The 22216-nt window shown below is 52.7% G+C and overlaps 1 non-coding gene across 1 annotated transcript; it reads left to right on the top strand.

The window, feature by feature from the left end:
- The first annotated feature begins 1540 nt into the window (after positions 1-1540).
- On the top strand, positions 1541-1613 carry TRNAS-GGA (transfer RNA serine (anticodon GGA)). The gene has a single exon. It is a non-coding gene; the product is annotated as a tRNA-Ser (tRNA).
- The last annotated feature ends 20603 nt before the right edge of the window (positions 1614-22216 follow it).

The raw sequence follows: 22216 nt of genomic DNA, 5'->3' as shown, positions 1-22216 counted from the left end.
TGTTTGGATTCTGCAAAGCAGAGGAGCAGATGAGGTTTTCCTTGCAAGTTGTGTGTGTGTGTGTGAATCTTTGGCCAGGTCTGCACTACAAAGTTATTTTAGCATCATTACATTGCTGAGGTGCGTGAAAAACACACAACGCTCCCTCGGTCACCAGCTTTTGGCTGGTGCACACACTGCAATGCCACATCTGGCCACAAAACTGCCCTGTTTTGGTGACAAAATAAAACCACCTCGACGAAAGGCCTAGAGCTTTTTGCAGCAAACTTAAAGTGACAGAGTGCCAGTGTAGATGCTGCCGTTCATTATATAACTGTAACTGGCCTCCAGCAGTATCCCACAATGCCCTCCATGAACTCACCTGCCCTGCATTCTGCTACAGAGCCATGGGGCCCTCCCCTTTCATAGCTCCAGGAAGTTCTGACAGCTGAGTCTGCTGCTCTGCTCCGGCAGCCAGGCGCAAATCTCTGCCGTGGATGCTGCTCACTCCCACCCTGCAAACACAGAGCAGGTGGCAGGAGCTTCCTTACAGTGGGGGCGGCGGGGCATTGGCATCTGAACTGTGACGCCCCCATAACACCCCTTCCTTCGAGGAGGCTCTTACATTCTAAACAGGGACGGCTGTTTTCTAGTAAAATCACTAAAAGGGAAGGAGAAAACTCGAAAGAGGTTCCTCCTGGTGCTCACGTCCATGAACCTGAATACTCTCTCAGTCCTCAAAGAGAGACCTGGAGAAGGAGACTTGCTGAAGCGAAGCAAAGCCACAGGGGTCTCTGAGGATTCCCTGGCCCCTTGCCCCGTCCTGCCTGGCTGATGTCAGCATCTCTCTGTGAGGTCACCACCTCCCCACCACCTTGAACCAATAGTCTGAGGTCCTGCAAAAGGCCTTTATGATGTCACTGCCACACCCCTCCCTTGCTGTGCCAATGTCCTGCTCCTGGCCAGGCCCTTTGGAGGTCTGAGCTACTCCCCACTCAAGGCAAGAAGTGTCTTCGGTGCTCCCTACCCCTGCTCCATATGTTAAACCATTGAATACCTTATTTTTTATTGCATTTGTAGCTCATGTCATGATTTCAATGCACAATCTGGACGCATGATTTTCTCTATCATATAAGACAATACATTTTCATGCTAGGATGTGTAAATCTGTATTTATTCATGCCATATATAAGAAAATAAAACAAATTCATTTCCTCTAAGCATATGGAAACTTTTTAATTTTCACAGTAACTGAAATGTACAAACACCTAGAAATGGAACTGTCACCAGCACAGGGTTGGCCAGTATTAAATAGTGTTACAGTAGGAGACAGCGTTAGGATGTTAACCCCAGGCCTTTTGTTCAAAGGTCGTGTCTCTCGCCTTCCCCCATGAACTGAAGCGCAGCATTCGAGAGATCCAGAGACTAGCTGATGACATTTCCGAGTGCTAAAATAGCAAGCGCTGTCCATCCTGCATTGGCCAGTGGTGACTGGAGAGCTGGTTTGTTGAGAATAAGCTTCAAGGTGAGAAGCAGCAGCCCAAAGTGGGCCCCTACAAGTGCTGAAGTGGCTCAGTTGAGAGAGCGTTAGACTGGAAATTGAAAGGTCCCTGGTTTAATCCCAGGCTTCAACAGCCTCTTTGATCCCTCTCTGTGCAGCTGTGGGCTGTTTCCTGGCAACACAGCAGTCCCTTTACCTAATGCAAGTTCTTTCTTTCAGGTTTTGCTGCGGGAAAAGGCAGCATTGGCTTCTGTAGCCAGCTGGCCCTCCTGAACTTTCTTTCTTCTCTTGCTCTTTCTCAGCAAGGGGAAGGAAAAGAAGCTCCCCCTCAAGCTGGAGTCACGAGGGGGATGTAAGGACGACTTCCTGAGTGCCAGCTCCAGTCCTCTGCTCTGCCAGCTGACCCATCGAAGAGCTGCCGCCATTTTCTCCAGGTTCTCCCCTCGGTGTGTGCCAGGGTGAGCACCACCAAAGTGCAGGGAATTTGAGGGCAGGGCAGGACAGCGCACTGTGATGGAGTTTCTGTAGTGTGGTGGTTCTCACATTTGCCTAACCTGCAAAAGGGCCTCAGCCCCAAAACCAGGCAGAAACGTAGTGGCTTCCTTTTCCCAGCTCCACTTGCTGTCCAGCAAGGCCTCCTCCTTCTGCCACTGGCCTGTCCCTGGGATAACCCCAACCTCCGCACAATAGAGGGTGGTGATATCAGTGGAGAAAATACCTTGGCGTCAGCCTGGGGAAGCTGGAGGAATTAGGCCAGTTGAACCCATGGAAGTGCAGTTGGCTGCTGGGAGGTAGAATCTTGTTTCTGCCTCTTGGCATTCCAGGGGTGGCTACTTGCAGCCCAGGAAAAGATGTGGGGTTCTGGGTGGAAGGAAAACAAGTTAAGGGTTAATGTCTCTTTTACCTGTAAAGGGTTAACAAACAGGGACCCAAACACCTGACCAGAGGACCAATCAGAAGACAAGATACTTTCAAATCTTGTGTGGAAGGAAGCCTTTGTTTGTGGGTTTTGGGTTTAGCTTTGTTGTCTCTGGGTCCTGGACGGGGCTAGAGGTGCAACCAGGTTTCTGCCAATCTCCCTGCTACAGTCTCTTATCTATTCAGAATTGTAAGTAAGAAAAGGCGGCCATAGTCTTTTAATTTGTTTTTTTTTCTATTTGCATATGTGTACTTGCTGGAATAGCTTAAATTGTGTTTCTGCTGGAGAAAGTTTCTTTCTATTGTTTATAAGTTGAAAGACCCTGTAACTTTTTACCATCTAAAGTGCAGAGATAAACCTTTTACTTTTTTCTTTCTTTTTTATTAAAAGTTTTTCTTTTTAAGACCTGTTTGATTTTTTTTCCCAGTTGAGGCTCTAGGGAATTGAGTCTGTATATTCCAGGGAATTGGTGGGGAGAAGGGAAGAATAAATTTCCTCTTTGTGTTAGATTCACGCAGCTTGAATCTGTATTGCCTCTGGGTGAGGGGGAAGCAGGGAGGGAAAGGTAAATTTCCTCTTTGTGTTAGATTCACGGAACTTGAATCTGTATTGCCTCTGGGAGAAGGGGAGAGAGAAACTTGATCTCTCTGTGTTGTGTTTCAAGGAATTGAATCATGGTATCTCCTAGTGTACTCAGGCAGGAAAGATCTGGGAGGAGGTAAAGAGATGGGAGGGAATGGTTTATTTCCCTTTGTTGTGAGACTCAAGGAATCTGGGTCTTGGAGTCCCCTGGGAAGGTTTTGGGGGGACCAGAGGGTATCAGGCCCTAGAAATTCCTGATTGGTGGCAGCGCTACAGAATCTAAGCTGGTAATTACGCTTAGAGGACTTTATGCTAGTACCCATATCCTGGACGCTAAGGTCCAGATTTGGGAATTATACTATGACACGAGTAGGCTGCTTTCTGGCAAGATGGTTTTCTGTTTTAGGCTTGGGAGAAGCCTGCGAGAAGAGTTGTTCCAGTGAGAACCGCTGCTCCTTTCTTGCTGACCTGGGGGTGCCAGTGACAGCTTGTGAGGGGGCAGGTGCTGGCTTGAGTGAATGGGATATAGGAAACCCTAGCCTGCCCCTCCAGGCCAAGTCCACTGCTTGTCTCCTGCTTTGTGACATCCAGATTTAAATCTTCCCAGCATGTGCTGTGGCTCGTGTATTAAGCCTTCCTGGTGGGCCTGGTCTTTGCCAAAGTAGCTCAGCTGGGAGTGCATTGGATTGAAGATCTAAAGGCTTCTGGTTTGATGCCAAGCTTTAGCACCCCCTTCACCCTGGGTGTATTGTGCTGAGCTTTCTTCTGGGTGTGCAGCTGTGCCCTGAACTTGTGATTTTTCCTAATTTCAGAGACAACACTTGCAGAGGGCGGGTGTGGGGTCATGTGCCCCACCTGGGTTAGCTATCGCCTGCTACATTATGTGGTGCTGCCAGGCTCCCTCCCTCCTGCTGAAGACAGCCCAGAGCCCTTTAAATCCCGGCTGTGGTTGAGATTTAAAGGCTCAGAGCTCCCCGTTGCTGCAGGCAGCCCAAAGTCCTTTGAATCCCGACTGCGGCTCTGGTGGCTGGGCTGGGGCCAGGATTTAAAGGTCTTGGGGCTCCCCTCAGTGGCAGGAGCTCTGGGCCCTTTAAATCCTTGCCCTGGCCCCGCAAAGCTCGGGGTTCCCCCTGGCGGCCAGAGCCCTGGGCCCTTTAATTTGCCCCTGAGCCCCAGGGGGCTCCCAGCCACCTCTGCAGCTGGGAGCCCTTGGTTAATTTAAAGGCTCTGGGTCTCCCAGCCACAGCTGGTTCCCCAGGGCCTTTAACTCTTGAGAGGCCACGCCTCTTCTGGATGAGGCCACGCCCCCTCAGGACTCCCGCAGTACCGGTAAGTCCTGTAAGTTACTTTCAGCCCTGTACCCAGCCAATGCAGTGTGAGGGCTGAGTCTTGTATCTCTGCACCCTGGGTCCAGGGCATGCACTCTCTCTCGCCTCCTCTGCTGTGTAGAATCTGGCCCTGCTGCAAAGTGTCCCCCATGAGCCACCAACTTCCAGGACAGCAGGTTCAGCCCTCAGAGCAGGGACTTGCAAATGGTGGGGATGTAGCTCAGTGGTAGAGCACATGCTTTGCCTGTATGAGGCCCTGGGTTCAATCTCCAGGTTTGTTTTTTCACACTACAGCTTTGCTCATGCCCATCTCGGATGTGACCCAGCATCTCCCTGCCCGAGTTTCAATCCTGTTCAGTGAGTGGCAAGTGACAATTGCATGGAAGGTCTGGGGGGATGGGGAGGGGGTTGCTCTTAAGTCACCTCGGTATGTTTAAGATTCCCACCCGCTGTGCTGCTTGGGACAATGGTAGATGAGAAAGGCGAATCCTCCAGCACTGGAGGGAAAGATCCCATCTGCACAGCCCGAGGGGCAAGGAAACAGAGGGGCCGTCAGTGCTCAGAGAGGAGAGTGGTCAGTGATTTACACCCACCAGGGGACACTGACTTTTTGAGGCGGGTGCAGCTGGCTTGAGATGGTGCTGACGATGGATAGAAAAAAGGCTGGAGTCAGTGACAGATGGGACCACAGAAGGGGAAGGGAATGGCAGCCCCACAGAAGGTCCTGGGTGCTCAGATGCCCCAGTTATTGCACCCTGGCCTGTCCTAGAGATAGAAAAGACCCAGAGGGACCCAGCCCCCCTACAGTGATCCCATGGACAAGAACCTGGTTGGGAGTGAGGTGAAGGTTCCCTCTGGGCAAAGGGGAGCTGAAATCCCTCAGTGTCCTGGAATTTAAGCAATGAAAGCTTCAAACCCTGCACGGGTGTGGGCTGAGGTGCATCAGCAGAAGGTTGGGCTGGACAGGGGTGGCAGGTTTATATAATTTTTGGTGGTTCCCAGAATGGGACCAAGTCCTGCCCCACCCCACACCTGTGTAAGGCTCTGGGAGGGAGTTTGGGTGTGGGAGGGAGAGGGGTTGGGCTCTAGGAAAGACTTTGGGTGCACAGTCTGGGCTCAGTCAGAGGGTTGAGGTGCAGGAGTGGGTGTGGTGGGCAGGGTCCTGGAGGGAGTTTGGGTGCGGATATGGGGTTTGAGTTGGAGCAGGGTGTGTAGGGTGCAGGAGAGGGTGAGGGGTGCAGCATTTACCTCGGGCATTTTCCGAAAGCAACCTGCACCTCTCTCTGGAAGCCTCTAAGCAGGAGGGCTGGGAGTGTCTCTGTGCACCGCTGCCAGTAGACTCCACCCCACAGCTCCCATTGCCACAGAAGGCAGAGTTGGCACTCGGGGAGACCCACCCACACACACCCCAGGGGTTGCAGTGGCATGCCAGCTGCTTCCAAGGGTGGTGTGCCACACGGAGCGAGGACAAGCAGAAAGCTGCCTTAGCCCCCTTGGGCTGGTGGTGGTGGCGGCGGGGGTCCCTGGGCCATTTTAAATTGCCCATAGGCAGCAGGCAGGACCAGAGGGGACACTCCCAAGGCCAAACATTGCTTTGCACAATGATCAGTCTTGGAAGAGGACAGAAATGAAATGGCAGCAGAACCTAAGGAATGAAAAGCCTCCGGATTCTTGTGTGTGCACTGACTCTGAAGAGAAACTGTAATTTGACTCGCTTTGTGTCTGCAACCGGTAAAATATCAAGGCAAAATCATTCCAGTGATTGTGACACTGGGTTTGAGGAGGCTTTTGTGTTATTAAAATGTAACTAGCATGTTAGGGTCTGTCTTGTTCAAGGATGGGAAGATGTTCTTTTTCAGGGATCTCAGACGAGAACTGGGGCACAACACCTGGTTTATTTAGGCCACAAAAATGGAGGAACCTCATCTCTCCTGCTGGCAAAGAAACCCAGATACCTAAAAGACAGGGACTCACATCCCTGAATGGGCTTTAAAAAAGTTAGGCCCTGACCATTTCTTGTTTCCGCAGACTAGACACTTTAGCAAACTTTAGAATTCCTTGGTGCTAAACACTGTGAAACTCCCCTTTCTCCTTCACACATGGCTTTAACGCCCTTATCTCACTCAGGCTCATGACTGCCCAGAGTTGGAGAACTGTCCCTGTTCCCATTGGAAAGATGGGGAGGAGCCTGAGGTACAGAGAAGGGAAGTGACCTACCCAAGGGCATACACAGAAAGGTGGTGGCAGAGCCAGAAAGAGAAGCCAACACTCCTGACTCCTGTTCTAAAGGACAAACCGTCCCCCTCCCCCCTAGAGGTAGGGATAGAGCCCAGGAATCGAGATGGTGGGGAAATTTCATTGAAACCGTTTCTGTCAGAAAATCCCATTCAGACTAAACCGGTTTGTTTCTCAAAATCATAACAAGTGGGATGAAAGTTCTTTGCAAAAGAAAAGCATCTCCTGTTTGTCACAGTGTGTTAAATTGTCTCATCACACGCAAAGAGGAGACACTTAAAGCTCCAACATTAGATAAGATGCTTCAGTCTGAGCTAAGTCGTTGCTGCTTTTACCAATTTCAAAATAAAAAAAAACAAATAAAATAGATTGTTTCAGCTATTCTATGTGTTAATGTGCTCTGAGTAAACGTGATAGGACACCTCATATTATGCCCTACTCCTAGTGACACTCTCCAATGGATACCCATCCCCCACCCACTGTGAGGTAGGTAGGAGTAGATCATTATTATCCCTTCTTAAAAGATGGAGAAACTCAGGCTGAAAAAGAGAATTGATTTGTCTCAGGTCACACAGCCAGTCAGGCTGGGCTGGGACGGCAGGGGGTGTGTGGGTGGGGGAGCACTGGTGGGCGGGGAGGGGAGAGCCCAGAGCTGGGGCAGCAGTTGTGTGGAGGGGAGAGCCCAGGGCTGGGATGGCAGGGGGATGCGGATGGGAGGAGGCCCAGAATTGGAGTGCCAGGGGGTGCAGGTGGGGGGGGGAGCCCAGGGCTTGGGCAGCAGGGGAGTGTGTGTGGGGGGCCCAGGGCTGGGGTGGGGGCAGCCAAAATTTGTTTTGCTTGGGGCGGCAAAAGACCTAGAGCCAGCCCTGCCTCCATGCACCATGAGGTAGGTAAGAGCAGATCATTATTATTCCTACTTGAAAGAGGGAGAAGCTATGTCTGAGAAAGGAGAATTGACTTGTGTTAGGTCACACAGCCAGTCAGAGGCAGAGTTGGGAATAGGCCCCCAGAGCCCTGATTTTCAAACTAAGCATCGGATCTTGAATTTCAGACACTGAATGACCTGAATAAAGTGTTCTCAGATGAGCTCCAGACCAATGACAGTGACAGTAATTATTCAGCAAGTATTTGAGGAGAACTGCAATGTTAGAGAGAATCATGAACTGCTCAGAGACAATTAATGCAGAGAAGCAGCAAAACTCATCAAACACAGAACTGGTTCTGACTTATTTCCTTGGTCTTAAAAGAGAACAACAAGGACCTGAGTCTCCTCCCTGTCAATAACCCCCTGCTCAGCCAATCAGGGTAGAGACTGAGGACGGGAGGCTGAGGGTTCTCACCAAAGAGCCCAAAGGATGGCCCAGGTCACTGGTGGGGATCACTGTCCGAGCCCTAGTTCAGCCTCACATTTTTGGGTGGACCTTCCACAGTGAGAACTGCAGAGCACTGTCCCGCAACACACACACACACACACACACACACACACACACACCCACCCCCCTTTCCTGCTGTTGGGAGGGGAACAGGAGAAAGGAGAAAAGCAAGAGACGAAGAGAAAGGAGGGAGGGAGGGATGGAGGAAAAGGTGAAACAAAAAGGACAAACCCTAGTGTCCCCAGTGATTCTAAGGGACAAAATCCCAGGTGTGGAATAAAATTCTGCCTCCTTAAGCTCGTGTTTTCCATGCCTAGAATTCAACTGTCACCAGATGGATCAGACTGAACAGGTTTCAAACCTCGAGGAGGCTCTTACCTTCTAAACAGGGACGGCTGTTTTCTAGTAAAATCACTACAAGGGAACGAGAAAACTTGAAAGAGGTTCCTCCTGGCGCTCACGTCCGTGAACCCGAATAATCTCTCAGTCCTCAAAGAGAGACCTGGAGAAGGAGACTTGCTGAAGCAAAGCCACAGGGGTCTCTGAGGTTTCCCTGGTCCCTCGCCCCTGTCCTGCCTGTCTGATGTCAGCATCTCTCTGTGAGGTCACCACCTCCCCACCACCTTTGACCAATAGTCTGAGGTCCTGCAAAAGGCCTTTGTGATGTCACTGTCACCCTCCTCCCTTGCTGTGCCAATGTCCTGCCCCTGGCCAGGCACTTTGGAGGTTTGAGCTACTCCCTGTGGATCACCTCACTCAAGGAGCGTTCGTTCTAGGCAGCAAGCCGGTTAGACAGGAAAACATCAGACGCTGCTCCCAATGCTACACTCAGTTTTTCAGAAATTAGTCGACTTTATGGCCAAAAGAGACCAGTAGAGCATCTGATCTGACCCCCTGCATATCACAGGCCTTCTGTATGACACAAGAGCTACTTTTGGGGCAAACCCATTCCAGAAAGGCATCTAGTCTTCATTGACTGACATCAGGAGATGCTGAATCCACCACTTTCCTTGGTAGCTTGTTCCTGTGGTGAATCATCCTCACTGTTGACTATTTGGGGCTTAATTGTAACATGAATTTGTCTCTTTTCACCTTCCAATCATTGGGTCTTGTTATGTCTTTCTCTGCTCGATTAAAGAGCCCTTTAACACCCAATCTTTTTTCTCCATTAAAGCACTTCAACACTTCAATGAAATCACCTTTCAATCTTCTTTTGAGAAGCTAAAAAGGTTGAGCTCTTTCAATAGCTCGCTAGAAGGCATTTTTCTCCAGCCCTCAGAACATTTGGTGGCTCTTTGCTGCTTCAGCTCCAATTTCACAACATCTGTTTCAAATGAGGACACCAAAACTGGAGGCAGTATTCCAGTATCAGTCTCACTGACACCGTGTCACCTCCTGTGGCGTTATTGACATAATCTTTAACTGTATAGATCACTGTTGCAGCCACTGTTCTATATTTGTAACCAAAATTGTAGAAAGGTTGTTGTGTAAGGGGTCTATGGAGAGGTTCTGATTGGTTGATTATAATGATGCTATCTCTAGATGTGTATCATTTTTGTAGTTGACGTCATGAATATTGGCTCTATGCTGTCCCTATTTCAAACTTGTGCTCTGCTTCCGGGGAACACCCCAGCCAGACAAGTTGGTTTCAGTTCTGCCTAGCCTGCCTGATGGCCCATTAAGGACCATCAGCTATACAATCGACCCATTGAGAGAAGGCAGATACGCCTTGTGACTCAGCAAGGTATGCAGGGACCTGCCTATGGACAGAACTCCAAGGTTTTTCTATGCCAAGTGCTGGATAGAGTGTCCTTGGGACAAAGAAAGCAAAGACCACATGGCAAGAGACTACAAAAGGTTGATGCCTCGTCTCCAATCCTGCTTCATACCTCTGGAGGGACATTGCTACAAACTGAATCTCTATACAAAGGACTGAATGACCCATCCTAGCTGTGGATGGACTCCAGAGACTTGATTTGAACCTGCAGTTTATTCCATCACTGCTACAAGCCTGAACCAAGAACTTTGCCATTACTGTACGTGAAGGGTTAAAATGCATGTGCATTTTGTATAACAACCTGGTCTATGGATTGTGCCAGCTCTTTTCCAGACCCAAAGTCCAGAGTAGGGTCAAGGGACGAGAAGCCTAGCAAATAATGACCAGCTAAAAGAAAGCTGGGTTAACAGAAAGCCTTGTTTGCTAAGATAGGCTTGGTCAGCAAATTGCCAGGTGTTGGAGCTAAGAACTAAAGAATTGTGTCTTATTCAGAGTTGCAGATTGAACAAAGAATCCCTGTTCCTATTGTGTCAGTCTCTTCTGTAGGGAGACGTTCTTCCCACAGATCCAACCTTGAGTTTATGAAAAGTTGGCACATGTCAGTATAAGATATGGCATCCTTCCACCTCCCTTCCCAAAGACAAATGCCTGCCTTCAGAAAACACAGAAAACAATCTTTATTGCCATATACTTTCACTGTTTCTTTGCTTTAACCCCTAGGAATGTACCTGTTGGACAGTCAAAGGAGTTGCTCCATTCCTATGGACCCCAAATCAGAATTCAACATATATATTTTATACTAATAACCTTTTATCAAAGTGTTAATGAAATGTTAACTTACTAACTTGAGATCAACGGTGGAGACATTATGTAACCTGTTAACCATTGGCTACTGTGCTATCTTGTCTTGCAGCAAAACCTATCCCAGGGTTTGGTCCCCCTCCTGAGACCCCCCACTGTAACTGCCTCCCTAGGACCCTGCCCCCTACCTGTCCCCCTGACCCTAATCCACACCCCTGCCCCCAGATAGACCCCTGGAACTCCCACTCCTATCCATCCACTCCCTGCCCCCTGACAGGACCCCTAGAACTCCCGGCCCATCCAACTCCCTCTGCTCCCTGCCTGCCCCAACCCTGGTCCACCCCCCGACAGGCACCCCCCGAGCCCTCAACCCATCCAACCCCCCTGCTCCTTGTCCCATGACTGCCCCCTCTAGAGACCCCCAAATCCACTAATCACCTCCCCAACTATCCAACCCCCCCACCTCCTGGCAGCTCTGTCTAGTGGCTGCTCCCACCCACACGCTCAAAGTGGCAGAGGAGGTTCCCTCTCCTTCGGTGGGAAGGTTGCCTTGTGGTTAAGGCACAGGACTCAGGCTCAGGTGTTCTGGGTTTGAGTCTCTGCTCTGCCACAGACTCCCTGCTTAGCCTTGGGAAAGTCACAGCACCTCCTTGTGCCCTAGAGCCAACGTGCCAAATGGGGCCAATGCTGATCCTGCCTCCTGGGCTAAATCCATTCATGGCTGGGTGACGGGGGGGAAATGGAGATCCCAACATGGGGAGATTGGGGCTGAATTTCTGCACAACTGGAGAGTGAGAGCCAGCTCCACAGGGGGGATGGGAGCGAGAGGGGCTCAGGCCAGCTCCACACAGAGTGGTTGCAAGGCTGAAGCCCTGACCCTTTTGCCACTAAGGTGGCTGGGGCTCCTGAACTGGGGACTTCAACCCCACATCTTCTGCCAGGGTCCAGGGCTTCTCCTCCCTGCCCCAGGGTGGCTCCTCTCCCGCTTCACCATCCCCTAGTGCAGCTCCTGCTGGCGTCTGGGCTTCTCCCACCACCTCCCAACCCAGTCTGGCTTCTCCGCCCCACTGCAGCTCCTGCAGGGGCCCGGGGCTTCTTCTCCCCCCCCGCCCCATCCTCAGCGTGGCTCCAGCCCAGTCCGGGGCTTCTCCTCCCCCACTCCAGCTCGGCTCCTCTCCCTGCCCTACCCCATGCCAGTATCTGGAGCTTCTCCTCCCCGCAACCTCCCACTGCCCCCAGCCCCAGCCTAGCCGGGCTCCCTGGGGCACCCGATGCTGCTGTGGCCAGAGCCGAACCTGGCGGGCAGGGAGCAGCGATTCACGCGGAGGCCATGGCAGAGCCATCAGCCCGAGAGGTGCGGGGCAGCCCCAGGGAAGCGGGGCAGGCTGTGCTGCTGCTGGACCCACACCCCCGCCCACCCCGACCCCTGAGGCTGTTTGGGGGGAGCGAATCACTCAGCCCCCGCAGGAGCAGGGAGAGGGGAGCAGTTCAGCAGAGCCTCCCCAGCAAACAGCTGATCACAGCTGCGTGCAGGCTGCCCCCAGGGAAAAGCTCAGCTGGACGTAGGTATCTGTGCCCTCATGAACCACTAAGCCCTCCAGGGACCCCTCCAGCCTTGACATAGGTATCTGTGCCCCTCACAACTCCCTAAGCCCCCCAGGGACCTGTACAGCCTGGAAGTTGTCATCTGTGCACCCCATAAACCTCCTAATCCCTCGAGACCCATCTAGTCTGCACGGAGGTACCTGTGACCTCCAGAAACCCCCTAAGACCCCCACGATCCCTACAGCCTGGACGTAGGTATCTCTGACCCACACGAACCCCCTGAGGACTCCTTCAGCCAGGATGTAGGTATCTTTACCCCCACAACTCTGTAAGCCCCCCAAGGGACCCCTACAGGCTGGACATAGGTATCTGTGCCCCACATCTCCTAAGCACCCTTGGGACCCCTATAGCCTGAAGTTAGGTATCTGTGCCCCCCACGATCCCCTAAGGCCCCCCGGGACACCGACAGCCTGGACCTAAGTATCTGTGCCCCCCACAAACCCCCTATACTCCCCAGGACCCCTCCAGCCTAGATGTAGGTATCTGTACCCCCACAGCCCCCCTGGGACTCCTACAGCCTGGACGTTCGTATCTGTGCCCCCCACGAAACCCCAACACCCACCCCGGGAACCCTCCAGCCTGGAAATAAGTATCTGTGCACCCCAAGAACCCATAAGCACCTGTAGGGACGCCTACATCATGGACTTAGGTATCTGGGGCCCCCCAAAACCCCCTAAGACCACCAGGGACCCCTACAGTCTAGAGATAAGTATCTGTGCCCCCCCCGAACCCCATAAGCCCCCTGGACCCCTCCAGCCTGGACTTAGGTATGTGTGCCCCCCCTGAACCCACTAAGCCCCCCAGGGACCCTCCAGCCTGGATGGAGGTATTTGTGCCACCCACAACCCCTAAGTGCCGAGGAACCCCTGCAGCCTGGAGGTAGGTATCTGTGCCCACCAGAAACTCCCTTAGCCCCCCAGGAACCCCTCCAGCCTGGATGCAGGTATCTGTGCCCCTCACAAACTGCTTAAGCCCCCCCTCCCGGAACTCTCCAGCCTGGACCTAGGTATCTGTGCCCCCTCAACACACTAATTCCCCCTGGAAGCCCTATTGCCAGCATGTAGGTATCTCTGCCCCCCACAAACCCCCTAAGCCTCCCAGGGACCCCTACAGCCTAGATGTATGTATCTGTGCCCCCCAGAAAACCCCTAATCCACCCGGGGACCCCGACAGCATGGACCTAGGTATCTGTGCTCCCCAGGAACCCCCTAACCCCCCCAGGAACCACTCCAACATGGACATACATATCTGTGCCTCCTAAAAAAACCCTAAGCCCCCCAGGGACCCCTAGAGCCTGCAGATAGGTATCTCTGCCATCCGCAAAACCCCCTAATCCTCCCCGGAACCTCTCCAGCCTGGATGTACATATCTGTGCCGCCCACAACCCCCCTAAGCCCCCCGGGACCCCTCCAGCCTGGATGTAGATATCTGTGCCCCCCGACTCCCTAAGCCCCCCCAGAATTCCTATAGTCTGGACGTAGGTATCTGTGTCCCCTACAATACCACTAAGCCCCCCCAGGGACCCCATCCAGGACATACATAGGTATCTGTGCCCCTCACCAAGTCCCTAAACACCCAGCAATCACTGTGCTCACCACAACCCCCTAAGCCATCCAGGGACCCCTCCAGCCCGAACGTAGATATTGGTGTCCTCCACGAAGCCCCTAATCCCCACCAGGACCTCCACAGCCTGGACGCAAGTACCTATGCCCCCCACAACCCCTCTAACTCCCACAGGGTCCCGACCATCCTGGACGTAGGTATCTGTGACCCTACGAACCTCCTTTAGCCCCGCCGGAATGCCTCCAGCCGGGACGTAGCTATCTGTACCTCCCATGACCCCAAAGCGCCGCAGGGATCTCTACAGCCTCTACGTAGGCGTGATGCTCTGTGCATTACCCTGCATAGCCACACGGTGTTACTGTTGCTCCATGCAGGAAATGCTCTGTGCATTACCCTACGCGGCCACACGGTGTCACTGTTCCTCTATGAGAGAAATGCTCTGTGCATTACCCTGCGTGGCCACATGGTGTCACTGTTGCTCCATGCGGGAAATGCTCTGAGCATTACTGTGATGGAGTAGGGATTCTATCTGTGGGGGATGGGAGAGCAGCGAGTGACTTTAGGTGAGGGACAGGACCTAAGCCTGTAACTCGAGCTAGGCAGCGGGGACGGGGTCAGCACCTTTGCCCGGGAAGCTGGACAAAGAAAGGGGCCGGCTGGAGGGAGTTAGTTCAGTTTTGGTTTGGCGCTGGGTTGCTGGAATTCAGGGAATCCCAAACTGGGAACTAAGCTTCCTGAACCCCCAGAAGGACTCAATTGAGGGGTCCTGGTTGTGCCCAAACGCTTTGCTGTATCCTTCGCTCCTGTTGGTCAAAAAAACCTTCTGTTTTACTGGCTGGCTGAGTCACTGTGTGTCCCAGGAAAAGGGGTGCAGGGCTGGATTCCACCACACTCTGTGACACCCCCTAAGCTCCTCTGGGACCCCTGCAGCCTGGACTTAGGTATCTGTGCCCCCCACCAAACCCCTGAGCCCCCCAGGGACCCCTACAGCCTGCACCTAGGAGGAACCCTTCTGCCAGGCTGAACTGATAGCAGCAAGGACTGGGTTCAATACATAGGGGTCCCTTCCCTACAATGTAATGCAAGTCAGCTCCCGACCCCACCCAGTGACATGGGAAAAATTTACATACACACCCCTAGGTGCCTCGAAGAGGCAATACTTCCCCTCTCGCAAGCAAAGAGTCTGGGTGTAGCAGAAAAAGTTTAATAACGTGAGAGAAACAACATAGCATTAAATTGGGAAAATATCTCAACTAGGCCGTGTCCTTTTCCCTGGGCTCTTGAGTCCAGCAATCCCCAAACCACCTCAAGACTCCAAAGTCCAATACCTCAAATGTTTCAAGAGTCCAGCAACCCCAAAATCACCCACAGTTCCTCAGCCCGAGTTCAAGAGTCTATCTGCAGGGCTTTTCCCCCTGCCAGCCAGGGTAGAAAGGAGCACCTTACATGGTCCACTGCCGACTACCCTGCCTCTCGGTGGGATTCTGCTTCCGCCTTCCCCACGAACTGCTCAGCTCGGTCCACCAGCTTCTCTGCTCCTCCAGCCGACCTGTGATCTGACCTAGCTGTCCCCAAAAACTGCTCTGCTCACCTCACTCCATGGGCCACTCCAACCATCCCACAAACTACTTCTCTCCATTAGCTACTCTGCTCTGCAATATAGCTTCAGACTCCCCCACTAGTTAGCACAACTCTTTAGTGCTTTCAGCTCAGGAACCTGGCACTCCAATTCTTAAGACAATCAAAAATCAGCTCTGCTATTCATCTGTAAAAAGAGAAAAAGGTGCAATTAGTATTTTTGGCTCACCCAAGGAGCCCACTCCCTTGTCTAGCGAGTGCCACTCAGTTGATGGTGAGAATCCCTGTCTCAAAGCAGTTTCACAGTTCCTCATCCATACAATCAGGTTGACAACACTCCACATCTCACGCCCCAACAACAAATAAACTGGGGATACCACAGCTACCAAAGCAACCATCCCAGACTGCCGTGGTCATGTCAGGCGGGGTGGGTGTGTCTATGCAAACACGATCAGCCCCCGAAATTCTTTTCCACACTCGACATAATTCACCACCAGATGTCAGGGTAGAGTTCATCCAACTTCTTCTTACATAGGTATCTGTGACCTCCACAACCCCCTAATCCCACCGGGACCCATCTAGGCTGGATAAAGGTATCTGTGCTCCCCACAAACCTTTAAGCCCCCCAGGGAACCCACAAGCCCAGATGTAGGCATCTTCTATGCCCCACAAACCCCCTAAGACCCACAGGACCCCTCCAGACTGTAGGTAGGTATCTGTGACCCCCAGAGCCCCACAAAGACCCTCGGTACCCCTACAGCATGGATGTTTGTATCTGTGACCCTCACAAACCGCCTAAGCTATCCAGGGCCCCCTACAATCGGGACGTAGGTATCTGTTCCCCCCCAACACACCTAATCACCCACGGGACCCCTCCAGCCTAGACATAGGTATCTCTGACCCCACGAATCCCCTAAGCTACAACGGGACCCCTCCAGCATGGACATAGGTATCTGTGCCCCCACAACCCTCCTAAGACCCCCCAAACCGCTCCAGCCTAGACGCAGGTATCTGTGCCCCCTACAACCCCCGTAGGCCACGATGGGACCTCTCCAGCCTCAACATAGTTGTCTGTGCCCCCACAACCCCCCTAAGCCCCCCGGAATGCCTCCAGCCTAGACGCAGGTATCTGTGCCAAACATGAACCTCTAAGGCCCCCAGGACCCCTCTTGCCTGGATGAGGGTATCTGTGCCCCCTACAAAACCCTAACCCCCCCCCAAGATCCCTACACCCTGGACATAGGTATCTGTGCACCCTCATGAACCCACTGATCCTCCCAGAAACCCCTACAGCATGGACATAGGTATCTGTACCCCAAAATGCCCCAAAGCAACCCCAGGACCCCTACAGCCTCGAAATAGGTATCTGTGCCCCCCCCACAACTCCCTAATACCCCCATAACCCCTCCAGCCTGGATGTAGACATTTGTGACCTCCAGGAGCCCCCTAAGCCCTCCCCAGAACTTCTCCAGCCTGGACATAGGTATCTCTGCCCACTACAAAAACCCTAAGACCCATAGGGCCCCCACCAGCCTGGTTGTAGGTGTGTGTATGCCACACAAACCCGCTAAGCTCCCCAGAGCCCCCTCCAACCGGGACGTAGGTATCTGCGCAACCACAACCCCTTATGTCCCCCAGGGACCCCTCCAGACCATACGTAGGTTTCTGTGACCCTCACCAACTCCCTAAACCCCCAGGGACCATTACAGCCTGGATGTATGTATCTGTGTTCACCACAACTCCCTAAGCCATCCAGGGACCTCTCCAGCCCAGACGTAGATATTTGTGTCCCTCATGAAGCCCCTAATCCACAACGGAATGCCTCCAGCCTGGACGTAGCTATCTGTGCCCCCCACAAGCCCTAAGCCCCCGAGAGAGCTCTACAGCCTCTACATAGGTGTGATGCTCTGTGCATTACCCTGCGTGGCCACATGGTGTCACTATTGATCCATGCGGGAAATGCTCCGTGCATTACCCTGCATAGCCACACGGTGTCACTATTGCTCCATGCGGGAAATGCTCTGTGCATTACTGTGATGGAGAGGGGTCTGTCTGTGTGGGGGATGGGAGAGCAGGGGGTGACTTTAGGGCCGGACAAGTGCTCAGCCTGTAACCTGAGCGAGGCAGGGGGGAGGAGGTCAGCACCTTTGCCCGGGAAGCTGGACACAGGAAGGGGCCGGCTGGAGGGAGTGAGTTCAGTTTTGGTTTGGAGCTGGGTTGTTGGAATTCAGGGATTCCCAAACTGGGAACTAAGCTTCCTGAACCCACAGAAGGACTCGATTGAGGGGTCCTGGTTGTGCCCAAAAGCTCTGCTGTATCCTTTGCTCCTGCTGGCCAAAAAAACCTTCTGTTTTACTGGCTGGCTGAGAGTCACTGTGAGTCCCAGGAGGAGGGGTGCAGGACCAGACTCCCCCACACTCCGTGACAGACCCTAAGCCCCTCCAAGACCCCTGCAGCCTGGTCGTATTTATCTGTGCCTGTCACCAAACACCTAAGACCCCCGGAGACCCCCGGAGACCCCTCCAGCCTGAACTTAGGTATCTGTTTCTCCCCACAACCCCCCTAAGCCCCTCAGGGACCTAAACAGCCAGGACATTGGTATCTGTACCCCATATAGACTCCAGAAGCCCCCCAGGACACTCCAGTTTGCATATAGGTATATGTGCCCCTCAGAAACCCACTAATCCCCCAGGAACCCCTACAGCCTGGACGTAGGTATTTGTACCCCCACAACTCCCCTAACCCCCCAGGGACATCTACAATCTGGACGTAGATCTCTGTGCCCATCATGAAACCTCTAACCCCCCCAGGACCGATACAGCCTGGACATACGTATCTGTGTCCACCCGAACCCGTAAGACTCCCTGCTACCCCTACAGCCTGGACATAGGTATCTTGGGCACCCACAAATCTCCTAAGACTCCTAGGATGCCTCCAGCCTAGATGTAGGTATCTCTGGCCCCACTAACCCCTAAGCCCCCCGGTACCACTACAGCCTGGATGTAGGAATATGTGCACCCCACGAACCCCTTAAGGACCCCTAGAGCCTGGAGATTGATATCTGTGTCCCCCCAAAATCTCTCTAAGCCCCCCAGGGACCCGTACGGCCTGGACTTAGGTATCTGTGCACCCAAGGCCGCTAAGATCTCCCAGATCCCTACAGCCTGGATGTAGGTGTGATGGTGCTGCCAATGGGAGCCAGCTGAGGTCACTCAATCAGGGTGAACTGCAAACAAAACAGGGCAGACAAATCCCAAACGCTGCTGGTTATTTCAATACTTAGATTTACCAAACCAGCACAAAACAGCTTCTGTAGTACCTCACTGGTTACTTAGAAGTTTAAACAACGCAGTTCCCTTAAAGTACCCAGCCTCAGGCCTCCGTCCAGACACGCCTGTCAGATATGATGGAGTACAGCAGTTGGCAGGAGAGCACTCGATGTGTTGCATCTACACTAGACGCAATATATCGACCCCCGCTGGATCGATCGCTGTCCACCGATTCGGCAGCTGGTATAGACATACCCCAAGTATCTGGAGATCGGAGCTGGATCCCGGAGGGGGACACATTGAAGGAACTCAGGGGTTAAGGTGCCTCTATTGTCAGCTGTCAGGGCTGCTGTGGCTCAGAGGAGGGTGCTTGACTCCTGGCAGGCTTAGGCACCGCAAGCTTGGGAGGCAGGAGAAGTGAAGCGGCCATTGCGTACTTGGGGTACTCATGCTCAGAGCAGGGGTGAGCTGGGGCAAGGGGGGGTGCCACAGGGCAGAGCGGGGAGGTTGCCACAAGAGGGGCACCTCAGGGTGGAGGGGGGAGCTGCCACGGGTGGGGCGCCTCAGGGCGGGGGTGCAGGGGGGGAGGGCGCAAGATTGAAGTTTCGCCTAGGGCATGAAACATCCTCGCACCGGCCCTGCCCCATGCCCTGCCTGCAGCCAGCCCTGCACCCGCTGCCCTGCCCTGCCCGCAGCCAGCCTCTGTCTCCAGCCAGCCCTGCACCTTCTGCCCTGCCCACACAGCCGCATCCTCCCTGCCCTGCCTGCAGTCAGCCCTGCAGCCAGCCCGACACACCCCCTGCCCTGTCTCCAGCCAACTCCTGCCACACCCCCCTGTGGCCCTGCCCAAAGCCAGCCAGCCCCCACACTCCCCCAGCCTGCACCAGCCCTGCACGCCCTGTCTGCAGCCAGCCCCGCACCCCCTGCCTTGTCTCCAGCCAACCCCTGATGCACCCCCCGCCTGAGGCCAGCCAGCCCCGCACCCCTTGCCCTGCCTGCAGCCAGACCCTACCTCCAGCCAACCCCATGTCCACTGGTGCCCTGCAGTTCCCAGGGCAGTAATCCTGCACATCTGCTTCAATGATGGGGGCAGGGAGCAGCTGGGACCCACACATGTGCACACCCTAGGGTGACCAGACAGCAAGTGTGAAAAATCGGGACGGGGTGGGGGGTAATAGGATCCTAAATAAGAAAAAGACCCCAAAATTTGGACTGTCTCTATAAAATCGGAACATCTGGTCACCATAGCACACCCCCAGGACTCCTGAGTTCCATTGCTGGGTTTCCTGTTGGTTCCACTGCTGGTTGTTTTCCTTTTCCTGGGGGACTTTGGGCAAGTTCCTCCCCACTCTAGGGCTCTGTCCCCAGCAGTCAAATGGGGATTTCATACTTTCCCGCTATTGGAAACTGCTGGGAGAATCTCCCAGCCAAAGCTGCTCTGACAGTGCTAAGCAGAATCTGACCATTCAAGGGAGGAGCTAACTGCCCAGGAGGAGTGTTTGGCTCTGGGGTTTCACTTCAGCCCAGTCTAGAGAGAGGGGCCCAGCCATGGAGTTTGGCTCAAGAAGACCAAGTCTCCAATTTATTAAGGGCGTTTTGAATTCCAATTCTGTGCTCCTAAGTGCTTGATGTTAGCTACAAATTTTAGAAGCATGCTCTCCACTGCATTTTCCAAATCATTCATGAAAATATTGAATACTACCGGACCGTGGACTGATCCCTGCCGGATCCACTAGGTAAGCCCTCTCCGTTGGACAGCCAAATCTGGAGAAGGGCTCCTGGAGTCTGGGCTTTCAACCAGCTCTGCACCCACATTACACTGATTGCAGCTGGACTGCATTTCCCTCGTTCGCTTGTGAGAATGTCCTGCGGGACTGTGTGAAAAGCCTTAGTAACCCCAAGCTAGATCCCATCTACTGTTTACCCACCTCCACCAGGCCTGGAACCCTGCCAAAGAAGGAAAGAGGATTCGTTTGGAATGATTTGTTCTTGACAAATCCATGCTCACTAGTCCTAAGAACCAAATGATCCTGTAGGTGCTGCTGACAAACTGAGTGTTTAAGAATGTATTGCAGGATCTCTCCAGCTGTGGCAGTGAGGCTAGCTAGTCTGTAAGTCCCAAGGGTCTCTTTGTTCCCCTTTTAGAGAAAGGTCCTGTCTTGTTTATGGATGGGAAGATGTTCTTTTTCAGGGATCTCAGACGAGAACTGGGGCACAACACCTGGTTTGTTAAGGCCACAAAAATGGAGGCAGGAACCTCTTCTCTCCTACTGGCAAAGAACCCCAGGTACCTAAAAGACAGGGACTCACATCCCTGAATGGGCTTTAAAAAAGGCACTGCTTAAAGATTGGCCTCGACCATTTCTTGTTTCCACAGACTAGACATTTTAGCAAACTTTAGAATTCCTTGGTGCTAAACACCGTGAAATTCCCCTTTCTCCTTCACAGAGGGCTTTAACACCCCTTCTCTCACTCAGGCTCACAACTGCCCAGAGTTCAAGAACTGTCCCTGTTCCCATTGGGAAGATGGGAGGAGCCTGAGATCCAGAGAAGGGAAGTGGCCTACCCAAGCGCCTACATAGCAAGGCACTGGCAGAGCCAGAAAGAGAAGCCACCAGTCCCGACTCCTGTTCTAACAGACAGTAAACCACTCCCGAGGAAGGGATAAAGCCCAGGAATCGAGATGGTGGAGAAATTTCATTGAAACCATTTCTGTCTGAAAATCCCATTCAGACTAAACCAGCTTGTTTCTCAGAATTATAACAAGTGGGATGAAAGTTCTTTGCAAAAATATTGTGTTGCAAAACAAAAGCATCTCCTGTTCGTCACAGTGTGTTAAATTGTCTCCTCGCACACAATGAGGAGACACTTAGATCTCAAACATTAGATAAGATGCTTCAGTCTGAGCTAAGTCGTTGCTGCTCTTAACAATTTCAAAATAAAAACATACAAATCAAATAGACTATTTCAGCTATTCTATTATGTGTTAATCTGCTCTGAGTAAACATGATAGGACACCTCATACTATGCCCTACTCCTAGTGACGCTCTCCAATAGATCCCCATCCTCCACCCCCGTGAGGTAGGTAAGAGCGGATCATTATTATCCCTACTTGAAAGAGGGAGAAGCTAAGGCTGAGAAAGGAGAATTGACTTGTCTTAGGTCACACAGCCAGGCAGTGGCAGAGTTGGAAATAGGACCCAAGAGCCCTGATTTTCAAACTAACCATCGGATCTTGAATTTCAGACATTGAATGACCTGAATAAAGTGCTCTCAGATGAGCTCCAGACCAACAACAGTGACAGTAATTATTCAGCAAGTATTTCAGGAGAACTGCAGTGTTAGAGAGAATCATGAACTGCTCAGAGACCATTAATGCAGAGAAGCAGCAAAATTCATCAAACATAGAACTGGTTCTGACTTATTTCCTTGGTCTTAAAAGAGACCATCAAGGACCTGAGTCTCCTTCCTGTCAATAACCCCTTGCTCAGCCAATCAGGGTAGAGACTGAGGCTGAAGGTTCTCATCAGAAATCCCAAAGGATGGCCCATGTCACTGCTGGGGATCACTGCCTGAGCACTAGTTCAGCCGCACATTTTTGGGTGGACCTCCCACAGTGGGATCTGCAAAGCACTCGCCCGCAACACACACACACACACACACACACACACACACCCCTCCTTCCTGGTGTTGGGAGGGGAACAGG

This window comes from Gopherus flavomarginatus, chromosome 20 (genome assembly GCF_025201925.1).
Source record: "Gopherus flavomarginatus isolate rGopFla2 chromosome 20, rGopFla2.mat.asm, whole genome shotgun sequence".
Classification (NCBI taxonomy): Eukaryota; Metazoa; Chordata; order Testudines; family Testudinidae; genus Gopherus; species Gopherus flavomarginatus.
This window is presented reverse-complemented; position numbering and strand designations above follow the sequence as displayed.